Raw genomic sequence first — 26,064 nt, 5'->3', positions numbered from 1 at the left:
GTGAGGAGAGACCGGTCCTTGGAGAGGGACATCATGCTTGGGAGGGTGGAGGGACGGCGCAGGAGAGGAAGGCCCTCTATGAGGTGGATTGATTCAGAGACTGGGATAATTGGGATGGGAGTGTCAGAGACAGTGCGATTGGCACAGGACAGAGTGGAGTTTAGGGCTGTTGTACATAGGGTCGCTATGAGTCGCAGGCGACTCGACGGCACATAACAACAACAAACAACAACATGGCCAATGTCAGATGGATCTTGCAGAAAGCAGAGCATACCAGAGGGATATCTATCTGCATTTCATTGAATGTGCAAAGGCATTTGACTGTGGATCACAACAAATTATGGCTAACTTTGAGGAGAATGGGAATCCCAGAACACTTGATTGTACTTATGTGAAATCTGTACTTGAACCAGGAAGCAGTCCTCAGAAAAGAGCAGGGAAATACTGTATGGTTCAAAATCAAGAAGGGAGTGCATCAGGGATGTATCCTGTCTCCATAATTTTTTCAATCTATATGAAGAAGAGATAATTCAGGGGGGCTGGGCTTTATGAGGAGGAATATGGCATCAGGATTGGAGAAAGACTCTTCAATAACCTACATTTTGCAGCTGACACTACCTTGCTTGCTGAAACTAAGGAGGGCCTGAAGTACTAGTTGCAGAAGGTCAAGGATTGTAGTCTTCAATATGAATTGAAGCTCAACATCAAGAAAAGAAAGATTCTCACCACTGGGCCAATTGGCATCACCATGATGGATGGAGAAGAGATTGAGGTTGCAGTTTGCTCGGCTCCACGATCAACACTCTTGGCACCAGCAGTCAGGAAATCAAAAGACCATTTGCACTGGGGAAACTGGCTGGCAGGGAGTACCTATCCAGAGTACTGAGAAGCAATGATGTCAATCTAGAGACAAAGGTGCACCTGGTCCAGGCCAGGGTCTTTGCAATTATTGCCATGCTTCAGAGAGCTGGACAATGACTAATGATAATAGAAGAAGAATCAATGCTTTTGAGTTGTGGTGCTGGAGAAGAGTCTTGAACACACCACGGACCACCAGGAAAACAAAATAGCGCTGTCTTGGAGAGGGTGAAACCAAGTTTCTCCTTGGAGGCTAGGACTTTGAAGCCCTGTCTCACATATTTTGGGCATGTGGCCAGGAGGGACTCATCCTTGAAGAAGCACACCATGCTCGGAAGGGTGGAGGAACAGCACAGGAGAGGAAAACCCTGGAAAAGATGGATTGATACAGTAACTACGGCAATGGGGTAGGTGTTTTTGAGTCAGTGAGACTGGCGCAAGACAGGGCAAACTTCAGAGCTGTTGTATATAGGGTTGCTATGAGTTGCAGGCTACTTGAGGGCACATAACAAGAACCACAACAACAAGAATTCCCCTGGTGTATCTCTGATGATACCTAAAATAAATATCACAACAAAATATAGGGTTAAGTGGGTAAGATAAGTGGAGACTAGAAAAGACAGAGATTCGAAGTGGCAAAGTCCATGGTGAAATGTGATGTTAACTAAAGGTTGAACATCTCCAGCAGTTTGAATCCATCAGCAATGCCATGGAAGAATGGTAAGAAGTCTCCTTCTGCAAACATTTACAATCTCAGACACTCGGCAGAGGGTCACTATGAGTTAAAACCAACTTGATGGTGGTGATTTTGGTTTGAGAGTAAAGATAGCAAGATGGAGCCGTGCAGTATTTAAGAACTTGGCAACTTGAAAGAGGCTGTTTAAAATTCACTAGCTGCTCCATGGAAGAAATACAGGGAAGGCTGCTTCTTTAAGGTCTACAGTCTTGGTAGCTCTACAGGGAAAATTCTCTGCGCTGTCGGGCTGATATTAATTGGAACTCACTTGATAGCATTTGGTTTGAGTTAGAGAAGATATTGTAACAAATGGGCAGGGGTCTTCTCTGTAAAATCTTTGGATTTTGTCTTGTTTTTAATGGTTAAGTTTTGGAGAGGTGTTATCCTGACAGGAAACACCATATCCTCAAAAATCTAAGGCAGAGACACAAAAGCAAGTTGTAAAGTAATGTGCACAGTAACTTTGCCTTTAAAAACATTGATTTGGTTCCCTGTTGCACACCCGTGTCGAGCACAGTAAGTGGCACACTGCAGGTACTCAGCACATGGAAACATGAAGAATGTTAACATAATGCAGAGTCTTAAACTCATTGCAGTTGAGCCCATTCTGACTCCCAGTCACCACATAGGGCAGAGAGGAACTGCCCCACAGTTTCTGAGGCTTCAAGCTTTACAGGAGCCGTCTGTCTCATCTTTCTCTGCAGCATCACCAGGGCCCATAAGGATGATGACAAATGATCACAAAGTAGACCAAGAGCCTTCAGGGGCACAGACAACTTCCTGAGCTTCATGACTGTTGAAGAATTGCCATGTGTGGTTTTGTGTGGTGGTGATGATAAAGTTAACAAGTATTTAATGCTTGCTCTGTATCATGATGGCATACAGTGAAATATACCACACTGCAAACCAAGAGATCAGCAGTCTGTATCCATTAACCAGTCACTCTACAGGAGAAAGACGGGTAGTTTATTCCTGAAAGGATTTACAGCCTCAGGAACCCAATGGAGGGTCACCACCATGAGCCTGAATTGACTTGACAACAGTGGATTTCTTATTGTTTCCTTTTCTGTGAACCTTACAACATTCTAAATGGATTATTGATTGCATTTAAGTCTTATAGAAATTCTAACAAATAGGTGGTGTCTCCATTTTATATTTAAGGAAGTCAGGGTATAGAGAAAATGAAATATATTATGGTTGGTATCAAATAGCTGTTCAATTAAAACAACAAACAAACCCCTCAAAACTACAACCAGCCAGAAAAAGAGGTGTATAGTTAAGTGGACTGGAGGGGGGCGGATGATGCAACAATGAATGAATATATAATATATATACCTGTGAAAGGGAGGATTTAGAGAGGAAAAGGTGCTGTAATGAATGAATGTAAATCCAAGTTTTCTATAAGTTTTCATTAACATCATGATAAAAATAATTATTTAAAGGAAAAAAACCAATCAAAAACTAAACCTATAACCAAGCCAACTCCACTGCTGTCAAGTTCATTTCACCTCGTAGCAACTCTCTATCATGTTTTTGAGGTTGTAAATCTTAATGGAAGCAGACTGCCATATTTTTCTCCTTTGGAGTAGTATGTTTGAACATTCCAACACATGACCCATGAGGTTCCATGATTGTTCTAGAGAGAATCAACATTAATAGTTAACTCTACATAATATACAAAATGAAAAAGAAATAAACCCACTGTTGGCAAGTGGGTTCCAATTCCAGTACCATCCATCAGACTTCCTAGCATACAAACTTTTACTGGAGGAGACTTTCTTCTGAAACATCTTTTTTTCCTGAAGAGGGAGAGTAGATGGACTAGAACCACTGATCTTTATGTAGCTAACACACTGCATGCATTGCTCTTTATATATGTGATCTTTAAAATGTCTGAATTAAGGTAGTCCAGAAAGAAATAAATATTGAAGAATGCCAATTTCAGACTAGTGATATTTTAACATTGAAACATGAGCAAATCTATAAGCATATACACAGAATGTGAACTGATTAAGAAGAGGAATATAAACTTTTAATGTCAAATGCTTTATAAAGGAAGCTAGGAAATCTTGATTAGATTAAAAACTGTTTTGAAAGGCAGTTTACAAACAGATCCCCGATTCTGTAAGCTGAAATATAATTACTCTGGTGTGAAGCACTTTCCCCCACTGTTTTTTTTTTCCTCATTATGATATTGCAATTTTTGGTGCTCTTTTGAGGTTGTTAGCTGCCAGGATATCAAATCTGACACACAGAAATCCTCTGTGCAACAGATTGAAACCAACAGAAAAACAAATACCTCCCCTTTCATTATCCAAACTCCTTAATTAGAGACAATACAAGATAAAACTAATAGAATAATCAAGGTTCTAGTTTAAAAAATTACAATTGGAGTCTCGTAAGTTAAGAAATAACATATAAATGAATGGTGCAAATAAAGGTGGCATGTGACAATGTGTGGACCCATTTCTTACTCTCAATTTAGTATTTTATTTTTTACTCATTAGCAAGTGACTCAAGATGCTGAATCTTATGGCTCAAAGTCACAAAAGTTAAACAAAGGAAGGCTGATAAATGTTTATATATATTTATATATATATAATAGTAATTTCTCAACACTAAAAAATATTCTACTTCAGCAAAATGACATGATTATACTGTGGGGCATCAGGTAAATACAAAATTGTGTTTCCCTCCCCACCTCTTATGAAAGACCTTAATACCAACCAGATGGATATGTACAATTAAATTGGCTTTTAATAAGGAACTCGCAGCACAATAGAATGTAATAGCTCCAAATTGTGTCAAGGACTCTGTGCATTTTTTTTAATAGTTCAAGGCTTAAACTCTTTAGTCAAATCCTGCGTGAGGGGACCACATCGCTCTGGAGACCAGTAATGGAATAATGAGTCTTTCATCTGGAGGTCACAGGTTAGGATCTGCTCTATCGTTCATTAGTGACACAGCTGTTTCCAGCCTCCTGGTGCTGGAGCAGTGCTGGAGAGGGGGTTTAATATTGAAGGAGCAGGAGAAATATGTGTAAGATCATTTCATTTATGGACAGGACCTATGGCAAATATTTGAGAACATGTGTTTTATAACAAAAAAAAAGTAATAATCTTGAGTGTATTGACAGTAAGATTGAGTGCCTGCTTCCACAGTTCAGAAATGAAAAAAGAGAATGGACTATTGTCATCATCCCTCCAGAGAGTAGGCATGGCACACCACTTCTTACAGTATTTCTTCCTGGTTCCAGAAAGTGGAGGAAAGGCCTGTCTCTTCTGTTACAGAGGATGGTAAAGAAGGAATATTATGTATTTCAAAAAGAAAAGCATTAGATGACTAAAGTATAAAGACTCTGTGTTAGGTGACCCTGTCTTCGTTTTATATTCTTGTGGTTGAAGAGTCTATGTGGAGTGTATAACACAAAAATCCGGTATCATATGATTGAAATAATCTTCCAAATCTTAGGGCTGAAGACTGGAAAATGTCTGCTATAAAAGCTAAATTATAATAAGGTTGTTGTTGTAGTTAAGTGTTGCCAGCTTGGTTATAACTCAGAGGGTCTCTATCAACAACAGATCAAAACTTTTCCCTATCCTTTGTCTCCTCATAATCTCAACCACGCCCAAACCCATAATTGCAGTGACAAAAGGGCAATCAGTGTTTTAAAATTTCAACCAATCATGTAAAACACACACATACGCACACAAATTGTTGCACTTCTTCATAAAGCTTTATATTTCATTCACTTATGTCTGCACTAATTTCCTGGATGTCTTTGTGCATTCTTCACTAGTTATATTCATATTAAATATATTCAAAGAACTTCTTACATTTTCATCCTTCTGTTCATGCAAGGCTCAAGTGTGTCAATGATGGAGGTTTATGAAATTATCTGAAATTGATCACCACTTAATACTACTGGTGCACTTCTGCAATTTACTTCTTTAATGCTTCTGTGATGGGAAAGTGCTTGATAATCACATTAGGTAGTATTTGCTATTGTTATGTTTTCATAACTTTAAAGATCACTTCTTGATGTAAATAATTAATGCCTGTAAGAGATTTGTGCACATCTTTAAATTTATTTATGGGTCTTGGAGCACTTGACTGTTGTTTTCGTTATGTGCCGTCAAGTCGCCTGCAACTCATAGCAACCTGATGTACAACAGCCTTAAATCCTGCTCTATCCTGTGCCAATTTTATTGTCTCTGACACGCCTATCACCATTATCCCAGTCACTGAATCAATCCATCTCATCAAGGGTCTTCTTCTCTTTTGCTGTCCCTCCACCCTCCCAAGCATCACGTCCCTCTCCAAGGATTGGTCCCTCCTTGCAGCCTCTGCAAAGTATGTCAGATGAAGCCTTAGAACCTTGCTTCCAAGGAACAGCCTGGTTTCATCCTCTCTAGGTTGAACCTGTTTTTTCTCTTAGCAGTCCATAGTATATTCAACACTCTTCTCCAGCACCACAGCTCAAAGGCATCAATTCTCCTTCTATAATCCCTAGTTATTGTCCAGCCTTTTGACACATAGCAAGTAACTGCAAAGACCATAGCCTGGGCCAATACACCTTAGTCTCCAAACTGATATCGTTGCTCTACAGTAATTTTGAGAGGTCTCTGAAAGCAGACTTTCCCAATGCAATTTTTTTTTTAATTTCCAACCTGCTGGTACCAAGAGTGTTGATTGTGGAGATACTAAAGCAAACTAAAGCTGTTAATAATCTCAATCTCTTCACCATCTATGATGATGCTGCCAATCGGCCCAGTGGTGAGAATCTTTGTTTTCCTGATGATGATCTTCAATCCATATTGAAGGCTGCAGTCCTTGGAGCACTGGACTATCTGATGAAAATGCTGCAATATATTACTCTAAACAACATAATCTATATTTTGTTGTTGCTACTGTTGCCATGTGATGTGAAGGTGACCCTATGAACAATAGATCTGAATCTTGCCCTATCCTGTGCTATCCTCATCATCTCTGAGCCTATTGTTACAGTTCTCTGTCAATCCATCGTGTTGGAGATCCTGTTCTCTTATGATGACCCTCCACCAATCCATGCATGATATCTTTTTTCCAAAGACTGGTCCCTCCTTCCAACAAGATCAAAGAATGTGAGATGATGCTTCATCCACCTTACCTCCAAGAAGCACTGTGGTTACACTTTCTCTAAGACATATTTGTTTGTTCTTTTTGGTAGTTCATGAGATACTACTTTTCAACATCACATATCAAAGGCATTCATTCTTCTCCTGTCATCCTTAGTTATTGCCCAACTTTCAGACACATAGCAAGTAACTGAAAAGACTATGGCTTGGATCAGACACACCTTAGTATTTTAACTGATGTTATTGCTTTTTTAGCCCTTCGGAGACGTTCTTGGCAGCAGATTTTCCCAATGCAACACGTCTTTTGATTCTTGACTGTTGGTATCAAGGGTGTTGATCCATGTAACAGGAAATAATTGACAAGTTCAGTCTTTTTATGTCTATCGTGATGTGGCCGAGTGATGAGAATTTTTGTTTTCTTGGTGTTCAGATGTAATTCATATCGAAGGCTATAGTTTAGTGTTTGCATTTTCCTAACAATGTTTTCATTTTCTCTGTTGATATCTATTTCTTGCTTATGGTTTTCAGCAAAATTTTCCAAGGCATCCAAAATCTAAATGTGTGGCTCCAAGATTGCACTAACTGATAAAATATGCACTTTCTAACAAGTAGTAGAGAGGCAGGTTAATAATTACTGCCTGACATATTTTTAATAACTACCTATCAGTAAGAAGAGATGGTTTTAAAAAATATAGAAAAATTAAATGGTAGGGAAAAAAGGTCAAATGCTTTTGGATAACAATTTGCTGCATTACTTTAGGAAAGATTAAGTGAATTCCCAGCACATTAATGAAAATGTCGTAGCAATTATGTTACAAAATTTTCTGTTGTATGCCATTATACCACTCTGACATGTCAGCAGCATTATTATAGGACTGGCCTCTGGTGCTTAGTTAAATAAATTTTGCAAGACTTCATATAGTGAAGAAAATTATTTACAATTTCTGTACCTGTGTGACTTTTGAAGCTAGTATAAGTGACAAATCACTGACAGGTTTTTCATCTGTTGGAGGTACTTATCTTACACTGCTTAGCTTATCTGTATTGAAAAGATCAGGAGTGGAATCTATAGACAAACTGAAATAGTGAGCCTTAATTATTTCACTGAAAATAGTTGACTGCATTATATAACTTATCAAATTTATTATTTATACTTTTTTAATAATTAATATGATGGGTTGCTCATTCCTGGTACCATATTTTAAGATGTGACCTGCTAAAAGTAGGTCAAATTGAGCAATGAGTTAACTCTCCAAATTTCTGTTTTATGGAGACTCCCATTTAGTTTCTTCCTTAAAAAGATACTCTGTGTTCAGTGATTGTTACAATGACAACAATACGTTGCAAAACAGCTTTTCAATACTGATGGTCACAATTAATTTGAGTTTCCAGTTCATGAGTTAACCGAAAACCAATCATATAATCTTTGTGAACTAAACTGCCTTCATGTTTATGAATAATATTTTAGTTGTGTCAATCACTAAACATATCTGTGAAACTGAAAATTATTTAGGACTAATAGTTTAGGACTGTAACTTTCACAAATAGCATAGAGACCCAATTTATGGAGAATACATTAGCCATATATAATTGTCATATAATTTTTTTGAACCCTAGAAGTACATTCTAGCTACAAAACCTTGTTTGCTGTTAAGAACTTTTGACACAAATGTTCAAATGGTCCACTGGGGTGCTATCACCTAGTCCATTTTTTCATCCAAAGATTTGTATCATTGTTGTTGATTGCCTTCAAGTCTAGCATGACTCATAGCGACCCTGTGGACAAAAGGCTTGAAGCCTTTCTAGAAATATCATCATTTATCAAAGTTCATTAGAGTTTCCAGAGGTATGTTGTTTAGGAAGTGGATGCTATGTCTGCTTCCAAACCTGTCTTAAACTGGGAGCTCCACCAAACACTGTCCATCATGGGTAACCATTATAGCATTTGACACCTCAATGGCACAATGTTCAGCCAGAAAAAAATCCTAAAGCAGGATCAGTATTTCTGTTATTTATAAAGTCTGTACATGAGAAAAATATCAGATGCTAAAAAAGTTTCACTTTCTACACAACTATTAAGTTTTGTATCCTTTCCCCATATCTATTCAATCTGTGTGCTGAGCAAGTTATTGATGAAGCTGGACTATATGAAGAAGAATGTAGCATCAGCATTGGAAAAGGTTCATCAACAAATAGTGTTATGCAGAGGATGTCACCTTTCTTGCAGAAAGTGAAAACTGGAAACACTTGCTGCAGATAAAAAAATACAACCTTCAATATGGGTTACAGCTCAACATCAAGAAAACAAAAATCCTCACCAATAATCAATATCCTATAAGATAGAAAAAAAGTGAAGCTATCAATGATTTCATCTTACATGGATCCACAATCAATACCATTGGTACCAGTAATCAAGAAATCAAGACATGTTCTGTTGAACAAATCTGCTCTTAAGGATTTATCCAAAGTGCTAAAGAGAATGGATTTCAGTTTAAAGACGAAAGTGTGCCTGATTGAAGCTATAGTATTTTCAAATGTTTCCAGTGTATCTGGAAATTGGACAGTGAAAAGGATGATAAATACAGAATCAATGACTTTGAATTGCAGTGTTAGCAAAGAGTATTGAATATACCATGGATTGTCAAAAGGACAAACAAATGTGTATTGAAGGATGTGCAACCAGAGTGTTCCTTAGACTCAAGACATTTTGTCTCACTTTTGGCATATTTTCAAAAAGAACTAGTCCTTAGAGAGATGGACCATGCTGAGAAAGATCAGTGAAAGAGAAGATCCTCAACGAGATGGACCAACACAGATCATGAGGATGGTATAGGATAGGGCAAGGGTCAGATCTGTGGTTCATAGGTTCACTATGAGTCATAGTCCACTTGACAGCACTTAACAATAATGATTTTTTTTTTAATTGCAGCAAGGAATAGATGAAGAATTTGGAACAAATTCTGTTATGTTTGTTTCTGTTATTAATAAATTCAGCATTAGTTTTAGTAATTTAATTTACCCATTAAACTCTCATGTTCAATAGATGTCTCTTCAGATTGTTTGCATCTTAAGAGGAAGCTAATCTTAAACTGTATTTAATGGTCCACAAATCCTCTCCTTCAGTGCACTTTCTATTTTGTGCTTCTCTTAGTTGTTATGGTTTCATTTTACTTGGCTATAGATGTATATAATTTTTTAAACTTGGGTATATCACAGCAAATAAATGTGAATACCTCATAGTTAATAAAAACTTATGAAACAAGTAAACTTTATAAAACAAAATTTACATTTTAATTTGGGTAGTCACACAAACATTTACATTTGAAAATTAGTAAGTAAAAAAATGATACCAATAATTTTGTTCTTCAGGTCTGAAATAGTCCAAAGAAACACTGCTTACAAGGCAGCCATAAAATTTCATGTTTGTCATATGATGTTTGCTGGCAGGCTCTTCACACACTCTTAAAACTATTTTTGATTGTCTTAAAATAATATTTTAAAACTCACACACTAACTTTCTATACTTTGATGCTCTGTCTGCACTCTTCACTGTTCTACTGCTGATAAGAGAGCGGGACGAGAGCCTTTGCAAAGGGCATGAGACAAATTAAAGGGAATGTGAAGCATGAAGAAGGTTTTGGTTCACTTTGTGCAGGACAAGATACATTATGAGTCATGTGACTAAAGCATTGTTTAATGTTCTTGTGTGTCAATGAGAAAGAACTGAATGTGAGGCCATGTTTAAATGGTCCAAAATTAAATGGAAAATGTAATTTTACCAATTTCATTTAGTGTCCTGCCAGTTCCTTTCCAATGCAGTACTCACTTCACCATGTGACCCGGTTGCTTGGCATCTATGAGCTTTGGACACTGGTGCCTCTATTTTATTGATGTCTTCAGCACTTGATTATCTTGCTTATTGGGCTGTCCCTGACAACATTCTTCTCTTCCTTAAGCAATTTACCCCGCTTACTAAGTCCTTCTCACTTTATCTGCAAATTCCCAGGGTTCCAAAGCACAGCTTAGGCATGTGGTCCCTTGTGAGTGATTTGCATTCATGGGGCTGACACAAAACACAGAGTGGAAATGATGATGTCGTGGTGTGTGCTGCACCTGATTTTATGATTAACTGTTTACAACACTACATTCTCATGGCTACATTAGGGAAAGGGATTATGTTTTATTCACCTTCATATCTAAAACTAAACACAATATGTAGTCAGAATGTATGTGTGAATGTGTGTGCGTGCACATGCTCATATGAATCCTCATGCATAAAAATGAATCAAGTGTCAACTGAATGTGGAGTTAAAAGAAAACGGGGGAGGAATATTTTAACCCATGCTGGCTAGAAGAGTTATGGGGAGGGATCTGGAGGTAGAATTTTATTCTAAGTTAAAATGGAGTTGGTCTTTAGATACAGATCCTTAAGATACTTCAAGGTAAAGTTAAAAAAGCAACTCACAAAACATACCTAAAACAGGTTTCAAGGAGGACATTTTCCCAAATCATCTTAAAGAGAGTATGATGAGAAATATTTGTACAACATGGGGGGTGGGGGGGAGTTCCCCCATGAAAATAATATAATCTGAGTAATAGCTGCTGCCCAAGGTCACACAGCTGCTTGCTCACTTTAACCATCAAGAATCAGCATTTTACCTATTTCACATCTTAAATGTTAGCTCTGGCTAATAAAACGCTGGTTTACTTCTATGCTTCACATCCATGTTCCTAGGATGGTGGACTCGATCCCTTTCTATTAGTACACCAGGAAATCCCACCTAGAAATATCACCTTACACATGACTGGACAAGAGAAAATCACATGACCACAGTCAGTACAGAGTGGCTATGGGGGGAAAAGATGCAAAAGGTGGATGAGTCAGTCTCTAACCCTTTCTCTCTCCAAAACAGAGAATTCACTGAGAGGACAAAGGTTAAAATTAATGCAATCCACAGAAAAGCACCCTTGACTCCACCTTTCCACCCCACTGTCATATATATTCTAAGATCCTAACTATCAACTTCTCAGTGCTTTGGTGACTTAGCAGTAAGGGGTTGTACTGCCAAACCAAAGGAATATGGTTAAAATCCACCAGCTGCTCAACAGGAGAAAGATAGGGAATCTCCTCCTGTGTGATTTACTGCCTCTGTAAACCCACTCACCAGAGGGTCAGCGGTCACTTGGTTCTGCTTGATGGTACATGACAACATTACTCTTGAAATACTTAGACCAGCTCTAAGTTTTATGGATGAATTTAAATGGGAACTATTATATCTGGCATATTACTTTCATGAGTCACCATCCTGGGTCTTGTAAAGTTGTCTACAAAGAGCAGGTTGATAGCAGTGAAGTAGAATCAAACTTTTAACTGAGAAAACCATTACTGAGAATCTTTCCTTTTCTCTCAGCTTTTAATTCAGGAAGAACAAGTAATATTGATAAATTCATAGCAATCAAGATTCTCAACGGTCCTTTCAGGACCTCTGGTGGACTTGCAATAAGCTGTGCTGCAATCCCCAAGACATGTGGGTTGAATTCACCAGCTGCTCCACAGAGAAGGATGGACAATCTCCTCCCATGCAATTTAGTACCCACGAAAACTCACTGGAAGGTCAACTGTGAGTTGGATCCAACTTGACAGCATGCAAACAACAACTACAACAATTATATTATTAATATTTAGAATAGAAATTATTTAAAATAGTTAAGGCAAATGTACTATGAATACTTAAATAACACTATTTATATTTCTATTTACATTTCTCAGTTTTGTGGGAGGGTCTAAAATATTAATATTGAAAGAGTATCATAAAAAAGCAAACAAACAAAACTATATCTCTATCTCTGTATCATCTATATCTATATCTATATCTATATCTATATCTATCTATCTATATCTATTACTTTTGAGCTGACTGGGATGCATGGCAACAGTCCATTGCAGTAAGTCTTAATTGGAGGAAATTGCCTACTCTTTGACCTACAGAGCACAGATAAAGCCTCCAAATCTTCGTTAGCAGCACAACACAAAATGCATTACACCACCAGGGCTGCTTAATCACATCTTCCTTACTGACATGTAGTTGAATATAATTAACTGGAACACATCATCAGGTTTTCAAGTGGTAAATCATAATGGGAGAAGACTGCCCATATTTCTCCAGAAGAGTTGCTGCTGGATCTGAACCACTGGATGACTCTCGGTCTTCTGGTCAACAGTGCAACTTGCTAGATGGATTATGCAACCAGAACTCCTTAATTACAGCACAGTATGTGTCTATGTTTTATCAAGGGCTAAATTCTCAAAATATCCTTCTTTGCTTCATGCATTTACAACCTACATTTCTACTAATAAGCTAATGTACAATTCATCTTGATTATATACAACACAATTAGTCATGAACATCTGGAAAAGATTCCAAAATTCATTCCAAAGAAGGTTCTCTTGATTGCTATCCAAATATGTAACAGCATGTGTAGTTATAATGATTAATTCTTTATATTTGCACAATGTAAAACCAGTTCCACAGTAGGTTTTCAAGGTGCAGGCATAGTGCTTGTTATCTGTATTTGTAAAGGAGGCTGTTTTCTGTCACATTCATGATTATTCAGGAAATTAATGCTAGAAAGCAAAATAATGGAGAAAAGCAATGGAAAAATGGTTCTCACATCTTCCATCACAAAGCCAAATTTAAATTACTCTGAATATATTTTACTAGCATAGAAGGATTAATAACTATTCAGTATTATAATGGTTAGTTTTTTTAATTATTAGACGTAAATGTCAAAACACACAAATAAAAAACAAAAAAGTTAATTAAAGAAAGCTTACATATTTCTTTCTTTAGAAAGATAAAAAGGAACCTAGGTAAACCAGATAAAAGAAATTAACAAAAGCAAATTTCAAATGGATTTTATTATGTATCTTCAAAGTGATATGGAAAGATATTATACCCATAAAATAATGTCAGAGTATTATTATAAAGGTATATGAAAAGATAAGTAAAATAAATAACTCATAAATGGAAAATAAAGAAAAGGGTTTCTTTTAAATATTTTAACAATTAAATTCAATAGAGTGGTTAAAGGGAAATCTTGAAAACACATAATATAGGTGATGCAGTGTGCAGAGACCTACATGGACAATAGGAATTTGAGTTAGAACTTTTTTTTTAAGATTTTTTTTATTGTTGTCTTTTTTTTTAAATGTGTGTACCATCAAATTGGATCTGACTGGTACAGGAGGCGATTGATTGTTCCTCCTTCTTCAGCAGAGCATCTGGTGGATTTGAACTGCACACCTCTGGGATTGCAGTGCCGTTTCCTGCCACTAGACCACCAGAGCTCGCCAGAACTTTTATGAAAATAATTAGTTTGGGAGCCACAGGAGCAGCAAGCCTGTGGGCCAAGCAGAAGCCATCACCTGAGCCCCGGCCAGAAGCCACCAGCCAAGCCACTGTGTGACCAACCTGGCAGGAGCAAGCAGGGCAACAGGAAATTGACTGAGTTTTTCTTAAGCCCCTAGACCCGTCAGATACAATCAGGTCAGCAGGAATTTGACTGAGTTTTCTTAAGCCCCTTCCCACCCAACCCGCCAGGAGCAAGCAGTGGTAATTTGACTGAGTTTTCTTAAGCTCTGCTGGACCCAGAGACCTGTTGGACCCAGAGCCACTGAGCAAGGGCCACTGGACAAGAGCCACTGTGCGAGTGCCCCTGGGTGAGAGCCACATAGCTGGAATTTGAATGAGGACCCCATGTGAGAGCACACTTGGACATGTAAAATCTAAGTGAGGTCCCAGCCCATGCCTGCCCCCGCTCCTGTGCCTGCCCTGCCCGCCCCCATGCCCGCCCCATGCCTGCCCCATCCCAATTCGGCTCCGCACCCATGCCTACACATCCAGTCAACGAACTTGCCTTTAATTCTGAGCAACTTGATCTGTCTTAGCTACAAGAGGCTGCTATCACAGGCCCTGAAGTGAATCTTCCCTTGAGTTGGAAATTCAGAAAGAAACACAGCTGCCCCACCATTTTAGAGCAACGTCTTCAGATCAAGAACCGATCATCACCTCAGGCATGATGAAAAACTCTATAACAGCAATGTCATGAAAGAAGCATGCTATCCTGCATCCTACACAAGATCAAAGCAAGATGTCATCCCCTAGGTGACATAGTATCAATGTGGATTTACTGAAGACAGAAAGTCTGATGTAACTTTCCAACAAAGAATTTAAAAGAACAATGACTGAATATTTTCAATGGGTGCAAGACAAACTTGAAGAATTACAGGGCACTGCAAGAAAAAACCAGAAGGAGCTTAAAAAAAAAGCACAAAAAACCCCAAAACTAAAAAACCCAAACAATCCAGAACAATGCAGATAAAGGAAAGGAGGCATTAGTGACACTGGAAAAACAAGAAACTTGATTCAAAATAGGAAGTCCAATGTTTCAGATGCTATCAACATGATGGACACATGAACAGAGCTGAAGAGAAGGAACACAGAACCAGTGAAATAGAAGACAGAATTGTTACCACTGATCTGCTAGGGCAAAATGCAGAATCAGAAAGGAAGGAAAAATAAGAAAACCTAAGAATAATGTGGGATAGGATGTGAAGCACTTGCTGCAGAAGGTCAAGGACTGCAGCCTTCAATACAGATTGAAGCGCAACATCAAGAAAACAAAGATTATCACCACTGGGACAACTGGCAGCATCAGTATGGATGGTGAAGATATGGGGACAGTTAACAGTTTTAGTTTGTTTGGTTCCACAGTCAACATTCTTGGTACTAGCAGTCAGGAAATCAAGAGACGAATTGCATTGGGAAATTCAGCTGTCAGGGACCTCTCCAGAGTACTGAAAAGCAATGATGTCAGGCTGCACTAAGGTGTGCCTGATCCAGGCGATAGTCTTCATAACTGCATGCTATGCATTGGAGAGATGGACAGTGACTAGGGATGGGAGAAAGATAATTAATGCCTTTCAGTTTTGGTGCTGGAGAAGAGTGTTGAATATACAATGGCCTGCTAGGAGAACAAATAGGTTTGTCCTGGAGAGGGTGAAGCCAGGCTGCTCCTTGGAGGCAAGGATTCTTAAGCTTCATCTGACATACCTTGGGCATTTTGCAAGGAGGGACAAGTCCTTGGAGAGGGACATCATGTTTGGGAGAGTGGAGGGACAGCATAGGAGAGGAAGACCGTCCCTGAAATGGATTGAGTTTGTGATTAGGATGGTGGGAGTAAGTATATTGAGAAAGTGAGGTCAGCACAGGATAGAGTAGGATTTAGGACTCCTATACATAGGGTCACTATGAGTCACAAGCAACTCAACGGCACATAACAACAAAAAACAACAATGTGGAGCACCATCAAGAGAAATAACATGTGCATCATAGGAATCCCAGAACAAGAAGAAGCAATTAAAGGCACCAAAAAAGTTGTGGAAGAATTACTAGAGGAAAACTTTCCAGGCATAATGAAGAATGAGAGAATATATATTCAAGAAGCTGAGCGAACACCAAAAAATATAGACTAGACCCCCCCCCCAAAAAAAAACCCACCAAGACTTATAGTCAAATTTGCCAGAACCAATGATAAGGACAGAATTCTGAAAGCAGCAAGGGAGAACCAAAGAAGAACCATTAAGAGAGAGCAGATAAAAATTAAGTGCCAATTTCTCAGCAGAAACCATGAGACCAATAAGACAGTGGAAGGACATATATCAAACACTCAAAGAACACAACTGGCAACCAAGAATACTGTACCTAGCACAATTATCCATCAAATATGAAGGGGAGATCAGATCTAGACATTCCCAGTAAAACAGAACCTAAGGGAGTTTATAAAAAGAAGAACAGCATTTCAGGAAACATTACGAGATGTCCTTCTTACAGAGAAGCCACAGAAAGTAGGATGGATCAAAGTAATTAGCAACACCACCATAAAGAGCTCAACAAAATGACAGTAATAAAACTCTGTCTCTCAATAGTTACACTGAATGTGAGTGGTTTGAATGCTCACCTGAAGTGAAAAAGAGTAGCAGATTAGATAAAAACCCAAAATCCATCAATATGCTATCTAAAAGAAACACATCTGAAAAATGAAGATAAAGAAAAACTAAAAATAAAAGGATGGAGGAAAAAAATACACCAAGCAAATGGTAACCAGAAAAAAGGAGTAATGATATTATGGCATCATCAATGAAGAAATCAAAAGATGAGTTGCATTAGGAAATCTGCTGTCAGGAACCTCTCTAGAATGCTGAAGAGCAATGATGCCAGTTTAGAGACTAAGGTGCACCTGATCCCAGGCCATGGTCTTCACAATTACTTGCATCAGAGTGCTGGACAATAAATAAGGATTAGATCTTGGATAAAAGAAATTACAGTGCAAAAACCATTCCAATGGACAAGGAAGGTCACTACATAATGCTTAAAGGGTCAATAGAACAAGAGGACATAGCAATAATAAATATTTATTCACCAAATGAAAGACTTGCAAAGTGCATAAAATAAACATTAACAAAACTGAAAAAAGAAATAGATAGCACTACTATAGTAGTTGGAGACTTCAATACGCCCCTCTCAAGAAAAGAAAAGATAGAACTACCAGAAAAAAAAACTCAATAAAGATGCTGAAGAAATCACACAATAAACCAACTCAACTTCATAGATATTTATAGGTAATGCACCCCCCCCAAACAAACAAACAAAAACTCAAAAAATCCCACAGTATACCTTCTTCTGCAATAAGCATGGAACATTATCCAGAATAGATCACATTTTAGGTCACAAGGAAAATATCAATACATTTTTAGAAATTAATAACAAGATGATAAAGGAGAAAAAAAAATATCTTACTTTGGAAGCTGAACAACACCTTGCTTGAACATGAGTGGGTAATAGAAGAAATAAAAAGTGAAATAAAAGTTTCTTAAAACAAATGACAATGAAAACACCACTTACCAAAACCTCTGGGCACAGCCAAAGTAGTAATCAGAGGTCAATTTATAGCAATAAGCAAACACATCAAAAGGCAGGAAAAAATGACCATTGACTCTCTAACTCAACATCTCCAACAAATTGCAAAAGAACAGCAAGAAAATCCAACACCCTCAAAAAAAACCTGAAATTATAAAAATTAGAGCAGGAAGAAATGAAATAGAAAACAGAAAAATAATTGAAACCATCAGAAAAACCAGAAGTTGGTCCTTTGAAAAAGTCAATAAAACTGACAAACCACTAGCATAACTAACAAAGGAAAAGACACAAATAATCTGAATAAAAGAGGAAATGGGCAATGTCACAACAGAGCCAACTAAAATAAAAAGGCCAATATTGGAATATTATGAAAAACTATGCTCAAACAAATATGATAACCTAGAGGAAATGGACAAAAACTTAGAAATTCACAACCTACCTATACTGACACCAACTGAAATTGAACACCTGAACAGACCCATTACAAAAGAAGAAATTGAAATGGTAATAAAACAACTTCCAGCCAAAAAAAAAAAACAAACGCCTGGCAGATGGTTTTACAAGAGAATTTTATCAAACATTCAGAGAAAAACTGTCTCCAATTCTACATAAACTATTTCAGAAAATAGAAAAAGAATTTTCCCAGATTCATTCTATGAAGCAAACATATTCTTGACACCAAAGCCAAGTAAAGACACCATCAAAATAGAAAACTATAGGCTATTATCTCTAATGAACATTGATGCAAAACTCTTGAATAATGTCCTGACCAATAGAATCCAATAATACATTAAAAAAATAATTCACCATGACCAAGTGGGATTCATAACAGGTATGCAAAGATGGTTCAACATAAGAAAAACAAGAAGTATAATTCATCACATTAATAAAGCAAAGAACAAGAATCACATGATTCTATCAATTGATTGCAGAAAAGGCCTTTGACAAAATCCAACACCCTTTCCTCATTAAAACACTCAACAAAATAAGATTAGAGGGTAATTTCTTCAACATAGTAAAAAGTGTAGACTCAAACCCAAGAGCCAACATTGTTCTCAATGGAAAGAGATTAAAGACATTCCCCTTGAGAACAGGAACTAGGCAATGATGCTCACTATTATCTCTTCTATTCAATATTGTATTGGAAGTCTTTAGCAACTGTAATAAAACAAGAGAAGGAAATAAGAGGGATCCAAATTGGCAAAGAGGAGGTAAAATTATCTCTATATGCAGATGATAAGATAATATACTTAGAAAACCCTAAATACTCAGCAAGAAAACTACTGGACATAGTTAACCAATTCAGTAAAGTGACAGGATAGAAGATCCACATATAAAAATCAATTGGATTTCTCTACAGTGACAAAGAGAATACAGAACTGAAGCTAAGAAAAACAATACCTTTCACAATAATCACAAGATTAACTACTTGGGCGTAAATCTAATCAGAAGCACAAAAGATCTATTCAAAGAAAATTACAAAACATTACTACAAGAAATAAAAATAGACCTGGAGAACTTGAAGACTATACCTTGCTCATGGATAGGAAGACTCAATATTTTGAAAATGACAATACTACCAAAGGCAATTTACATGTTCAATGTAATCCCAATACAAATACCAATTCCATTCTTCAATGAGATGGAAAAGGCAATCTCTAATTTTATTTGGAATGGAAAGAAGCCCTGAATAAGCAAAGCACTCCTTAAAAAGAAAAACAAGGTAAGAGGAAACTCACTCTCTGATATCAAATCCTACTAAACTGTCATGGTGGTCAAGACATGGCACTAGTACAATGACAGACACATAGATCAATGGAACAGAATTGAGAATCCAAAAATCAGCCCATCTACTTATGATCAACTGATTTTTTGACAAGGAGATGAAATTCGTTAAGTAGGGAAAGGACAGCCTTTTTAACAAATGGTGTTGGCATAATTGCAAAACGATCTGCAGAAAACTCAAGTAAGATCCACACCTCAGACCATACACAAAAACCAACTCAAAGTGGAGCTAGAACATGTACTAAACACAAAGACTATAAACTTCATTAAAGAAAAGCTTGGAAGAACTCTAGAAGTCCTAATCCACAACATGAACAGTCTTTCAAGCATCCTGAAATATCTACAACCAGGAGAGGATAAATGCGACCTTCTAAGAATAAAATTCCTATGCACATCCAAAACCTTCTCCAAAAGGGTAAAAAGGGAAGCCACAGTCTGGGAAAAAGTATTTGGTAATGTCATGTATCAGAAGAGACTTATATCTAAAATTTATAAAATACTTGAGCACCACAACAAGTTTAAAGTAAACAAGTCAACTGAAAAATGGGCACAGGATATGAACAGATATTTCACCAAAGACAACATTCAGATGACCAACAAACACATGAAGGAGTGTTCAAAATCCCTAGCTTTAAGAGAGATAGATAAAAAAACATAAATTTTAAAATAAAGAGAGATGCATATCAAAACAACTATGAGATATCATCTCATCCCAGTAAGAATAGCAAAATTTAACACAACAGAAAACATCAAATGCTGGCGATGTTGTGGATAAACTGGAACTCTTATTCACCACTGGTGGGAGTGTAAAATGGTGCAACCACTGTGGAAGGCTGTATGGCACTTTCTCAAAAAGTTGCAAATAGAAATATCATTTGGCCCAGCAATGCCACTACTGGGAATATACCCTTAAAGATAATCATAACCGCCACCCAAGCAGATATATGCACACACATGTTTATTGTGGCTTTTTTCATAATAGCAAAGAGTTGGAAACAACCCAAGTGCCCATCAACAAACAAATGGATAGAGAAACTGTGGTATATTCATACAATGGAATACTATGCTTCATTGAATAACAAGGAACTCATGAAATATTATACAAAATGGAGGACATAATGCTGAGTGAAGTGTCCCAGTCACAGAGGGACAAATGCTGCATAATGCCACTGTTGTAAAGTGTGACAGACATTGGGGTTGGGGGAGACTGAGATAAGAGGGAATAATAATTTATATTGCATTGAAATATATGAGGGAGAATTGCTTAAAAGGGATATATGATTAGGTATTATTGTAATGACAGGAGTCCAGAATGAAGGTTGCATAGTGGAGTGGACCTGGGGGGAGGGATTGTATAACAATGAAAGAGTTTTTCTTTTACTTTTCAAAGAGAAGAGCAAACTGGGGGGTGGGGTGTGTGTGGAAGTGGGCAGGGAGTAAAGTGCAACAATGAATGAATGAAAATCCAAAGTCTCTGTAAACTTTCATTAAAATTAATTAAAAAAGTTATAGAAAAAAATCCACATAAAAGAAAGATAAAAAATAAAAGGAGCTTAAAATGTAAGTGCAGAAATTTCATCATATAACTAATATTACAGATAGAATGCAAAACATATATGTAGAAATATACATTTTTCAGACTAACAGAAACCAACTTCTAGAGTAAAAGCATACTATCAAGAAAAATAGATAAATACATATATCACAGCATAATTTCAGAATTCTAGAGAGTCACACACACAGGGACATGAAGAAATGCCATTGATTTTTCTCCATAAAACTGGAAGGAAGCTAAAAACATTAAGACTGAGAAAGACAACCTAGAATTTATACCCAGTCAATCTTGTAATCAACTATATGTATAGAATGTTTTTTAATTATCTAAAATCACTTAAAACGTACTGTCCATGCAACATTTCTAAGAACATTTAAGAACACTGGTGTATATTTTTGAGGAACAGTGAAACCAAGAATAAGGACAAAAAAGACCCAGTAAATGGTATTTTTTCTGAAAAATGGCTAGAAGGAGCAAAGTACAGTGGGTAAGGATCTTGGAGAGGAAACAGTGTAGATGAAGACTGGAGAAGAGAGGTCTTCAGAAGACAAGGGAACATGCCAAGGAGACTTAAAAGACAACATGATATAATGAAAGGAGCTCTGGTGGCATGTGATCAATGGTTCAAATCCGCTCTGTGAGAGAAGGCAGTCTCTTCTCATAAAGATTTAAAACCTTCATTAGGTGTTATATGTAGGACAACAATCTTGAATAAGGGATGAACTGTGGGAGAGCTGGGGGGCGGAGCAAAGAAAAGTGCAACAATGAAAGAAATAAAATACGAAAAAGAAGAGGAAAAAAATCCTACAGGGTGCTGTTCTACTCTGTAAATATGGGGTTGCCATGAATTACAATCAACTAAACTGCCAAAAAAGGCATACATACAACAACAAATCAAACCCAAAAATAAATTTTTTAAAAAAGATTTACAGCCTCAGAAACCCAGTGGATTGCTTTGAGTCAAAACAGACTTGACAGCAGTGGGCTTGGCTTTTATGAGATAATGGAACATCTAGAGAATATTTAAATTATGTGGGGATTCAATTAGGGTAAGAGACATAAAAGATGATCAGATGATACAAGAAAAAAAAATAACAATCTGACAAGAAAGGAAAAATACTTTCAGCATATACTTTGGTTCTACAATAAATGCTATTTTTATAATCTGAAAGACCAAAGTTTCATCCTGTTATAGAGAGTCAGAAGTCATTTAATAGCTCCTAACAACAACAACAAAGACGTTAATATGGCTCTGAATTTATTACAAGTAGACCCATAACGACATTGAAAGAGAGAGGAAGAGTAAGCAACAGTAACGAGAGAAAAATCTTTGATAATGAAAACAAGAAAATAAACACAAATTGTCTTTAATGAATAGATTAAAGAGAACAATAATAAAAAATATGTGTGTTAAAGAAATGAATATAACTGCTAGAAGGAACATTAGAAGAGCTAGAGCTTGTTTTTTTGGATTATGACTAGAAATACAAATGGCATCAAGGATTACTATTTTTCATAGTATGTTGTTATTGTTGTTATATGCCATCGAGTCGCTTGCAACTCATATGTACAAGAGCCCTAAACATCGTTCTATCCTGTGCCAACCTCGCCGTCTCAAACACACCCATTCCCACCATTCCACTCACAGAATCATTCCAGCTCATCAAGAGTCTTCCTCTCCTGCACCATCCCTCCACTCTCCCAAATATGATGTCCCTCTCCAAGGACCAGTCCCTCCTTGCTACATGTCCAAAGTATGTCAGATGAATCTTCAGAATCCTTGACTCCAAGGAGCATTCCGGCTTCACCCTCTCCAGGGCAAACCTGTTTGTCCTCCTAGCAGTCCATGGTATATTCAACACTCTTCTCCAGCACAGCTCAAAAGCATCAATTCTCTTCTATCATCCCTATTTACCGTCCAGCTCTCTGATGTATAGCACGTAATTGCGAAGACTATAGCCTGGATCAGGCGCACCTTAGTCTCCAACCTGATGTCGTTGCTCTTCAATACTCTTGAGAGGTCCCTCACAGCTGACTTTCCCAATGCAATTAGTCTCCTGATTCCCTGGCTGCTGTTACCAAGAGTGTTGCCTTTAAGTACCAAGACTTTTAAATAAACTATATGCTTTATTTTTATTAAAAATAAAACGTAATTGACAGAATTTTCCCCATGATATTTGCTCAAGCTATAGATGCCCTAGTGTTATTTTTATTTTTTATTTTATTTGGATTATATTTGGTCTTTTCCCACTGCCAAAGTTACATCACTGGTATTGCTATGTATTTTACTGCCAATTGCCTTTCACATGCTAATTACCAATTAAAACTCATATTTTACACCCCACTCAGTATAATTTATATAAGTACAAGAAGTGAAAATAAGGAGGAGGGTTATCTCTTCATTAAGATGATCTATTTGAAACAGTTAAGACAATTTTTCCTGTTAGAGGAGCCAAGTAACAAAAATTTGGTATCACTTTCTATTAAGATTTCCCCTTAAGATTCATACCTATAACGTTATGGGCAAAATTCACAGGACAAATTGAGAAGAGAAATGACTAAGTAAAATGTTAACATGATTATAATTTTACTTTCCAAAAAAAGTGGTGAATTTCAGCAATGATTTCAATATCAATTAAAATCCTAGCAACAACTATTATTTTTAAATTTTCTACTAGTTTATTTACAAAATTCAAATACATTGTTTTCAAAAACAAGTTCTTTCAATTTCCCTCAACCTCCCTACCCATCAAATTGTACAATCCCATGTTTAATCCCCTCTCCCCCTGAACATCCACATCCCTGTTTCCAGCCTTTCTCACACCTCTTGGATCCTTATACTTATTCTACAATAATGATTTTACACAATATTTATCCTTGTGATACTGAGTTAGTTCACTCAGCAAAATGCTTTCCAGTCCCTCCCAAGTCAGGTAATAATTTACAGAATCATTGCTCCTGCGTGCTGTATAGTATTCCATTGTGTGAATGTACCATAATTTCTCAATCCATTCATTTGGGGTTAGACTTTTGGGCTGTTTCCTTGTTCTTGCGATGGTGAATAAACGTTGTTATGAACACTTGTGTACAAATCTTTGTACCTCAATTCTCATTTTCTCAGGGTATATTCCAAGTAATTGAATAGCTGAGTCATAGGGAATTTCTATGTTTAGCTTTTTGAGGAAGCACCAAACTGCGTTTCAGAATGGTTGTATTATTTTACAGTCCCACCAACAATGTATAAGAGTTCCTTTCTCGCCACATCCTCTCCAACATTTATTACTTGCTGCCCTGTTAAACTTTGCCACTGTTACTGGAGATGGTACCTGATTGTGGTTTTGATTTGCATCTGTCTTATTGCCAGTGGTTTGGAGCATTTCTTCATGTGTCTGCCATTTGAATATCTTCCTCTGTGAAAAGTCTTTCCATGTCTTTTGCCCATTTTATAACTGGATTATCAGTCTTTTTCTTGTGGAGGTCCAGGAATATTTTGTAAACTTTTGTTATAAGATTCTTGTCTGAGATGGTATTACCAAAAGTTTGTTCCTAGATGGTAGATTTTCTTTTCACCCTGTTAGAAAAAGTTTTTTTATGCATGCATGGATTTAATCTTTAGAAGTCCCATGTATCAATTTTATCCTCTTCAGACTGTACATTTCTGGTTGTATTTGGCAGTCTCTTTATATCTTGGACTAGTGCTTCTAAGCTTGATCCCAGTTTTTCTATTATGAACTTTATGGCTTTAGGCTTTACTCCTGGGTCTCTGATACACCTTGAGTTGATTTTTGTGTATGATGTGACATATAGATCCTGTTTCAGCTTTCTGCAGGTGGAAGTCCAGTTTTTCCAGCACCATTTGTTTAAGAGGTTATAATTTCCCCATTTGATAGTTTTGGTTTCCTTGTCAAATAGCAGTTGACCATAGGTAGTTGGGTCTATTTCTGGGCTCTCAATTCTGTTCCATTGTTCTATGTGCCTGTCATTGTACCAGTACCATGTGGTTTTGGTTACTACTGCTGCATAACAGGTTTTTAGGTCAGAGTGTGCTGTGCCTCAAACCTCATTTTTGTTTCTCAGAAGTATTTTGCTTATTTGGGGTCTTTTGCCTCTTCAAATATCATCTGCTTATAGTGATAGTTTAATCATCTCTTTGCCAATCTGAATGCCTTTGATTTCCTTCTCGTCATATTGCCCTAGCAAGCATTTCCAGTACAATATTGAAAACCCTATTTTTTTTTTTAATGTTCTATCAAAACCCTCACAAAGGTCCTGCCTGCCTGGCTTCTCTTGAAATTTGCTCTGTTTCTCAATACTCCAGTCCTCCTACTGACCATTAAAGCCATTATGCTTTTGCATCTAGTAGTAATGGAAACATTCTGGATAAGGCATTTAGCTGTTAACCAAAAGACTGGAAGTTTGAACCCACCAACTGTTCATGGGAGAGAGTGAGGCAGTCTGCTTCTATAAAGATTACAGACTTGGATACCCAGTGGAGTTCCACACTGTTCTGCAGGAGTACTATGAGTCAACCAACTTGATGGCAGTGGATTTGAATATGGTTATTTGTACATCTTATGCTGCCTCTCCTAGCAACATATCTAAAATATGTGAGACAAAGATTTGCCATTCTTTACTTCAGGGAGACTGGCAGCATCTTCTCTAAGACATATCTGTTTGTTCTTTTGGCAGTCCATTGAGTATTCTGTATTCTTCTCCAATACCACAGTTCAAAGGCATCCAGAATTTCTCCACAACCTCGCCAGCACTTGTTGCTTGCTGCTCTGTTAAATTTTGCTATTTTGACTGGGGTGAAATGATATCTCATAGTTGTTTTGGGAGTGTAAAATGGTGCAACCCCTGTGGAAGGCAGTGTGGCCCTTTCTCAAAAAGTTGCAAATAGAGATACCATTTGACCCAGCAATTCCACTACTGGTAATATACCCTGAAGAGACCATAGCTGACATCCAAGCAGATATATGCACACCCATGTTTATTGCAGCTTTGTTCACAATAGCAAGGAGTTGGAAACAACCT

The 26,064-nt window shown here is 37.2% G+C and overlaps 1 protein-coding gene across 2 annotated transcripts in view; it reads right to left on the bottom strand.

The window, feature by feature from the left end:
• ATP8A2 (ATPase, aminophospholipid transporter, class I, type 8A, member 2) overlaps positions 1-26,064 on the bottom strand; it is a 720,462-nt gene that overhangs the window by 266,705 nt on the left and 427,693 nt on the right. The gene's annotated exons all lie outside the window — the stretch shown is intronic.

The sequence above is a fragment of the Elephantulus edwardii genome, unplaced genomic scaffold (assembly GCF_000299155.1).
Source record: "Elephantulus edwardii isolate Elephantulus edwardi_28Jun2011 unplaced genomic scaffold, EleEdw1.0 scaffold00135, whole genome shotgun sequence".
NCBI classification, from domain to species: Eukaryota; Metazoa; Chordata; class Mammalia; order Macroscelidea; family Macroscelididae; genus Elephantulus; species Elephantulus edwardii.
Note: the sequence above shows the minus strand (reverse complement) of the source record. Positions and strands in the feature narration are given on the sequence as shown.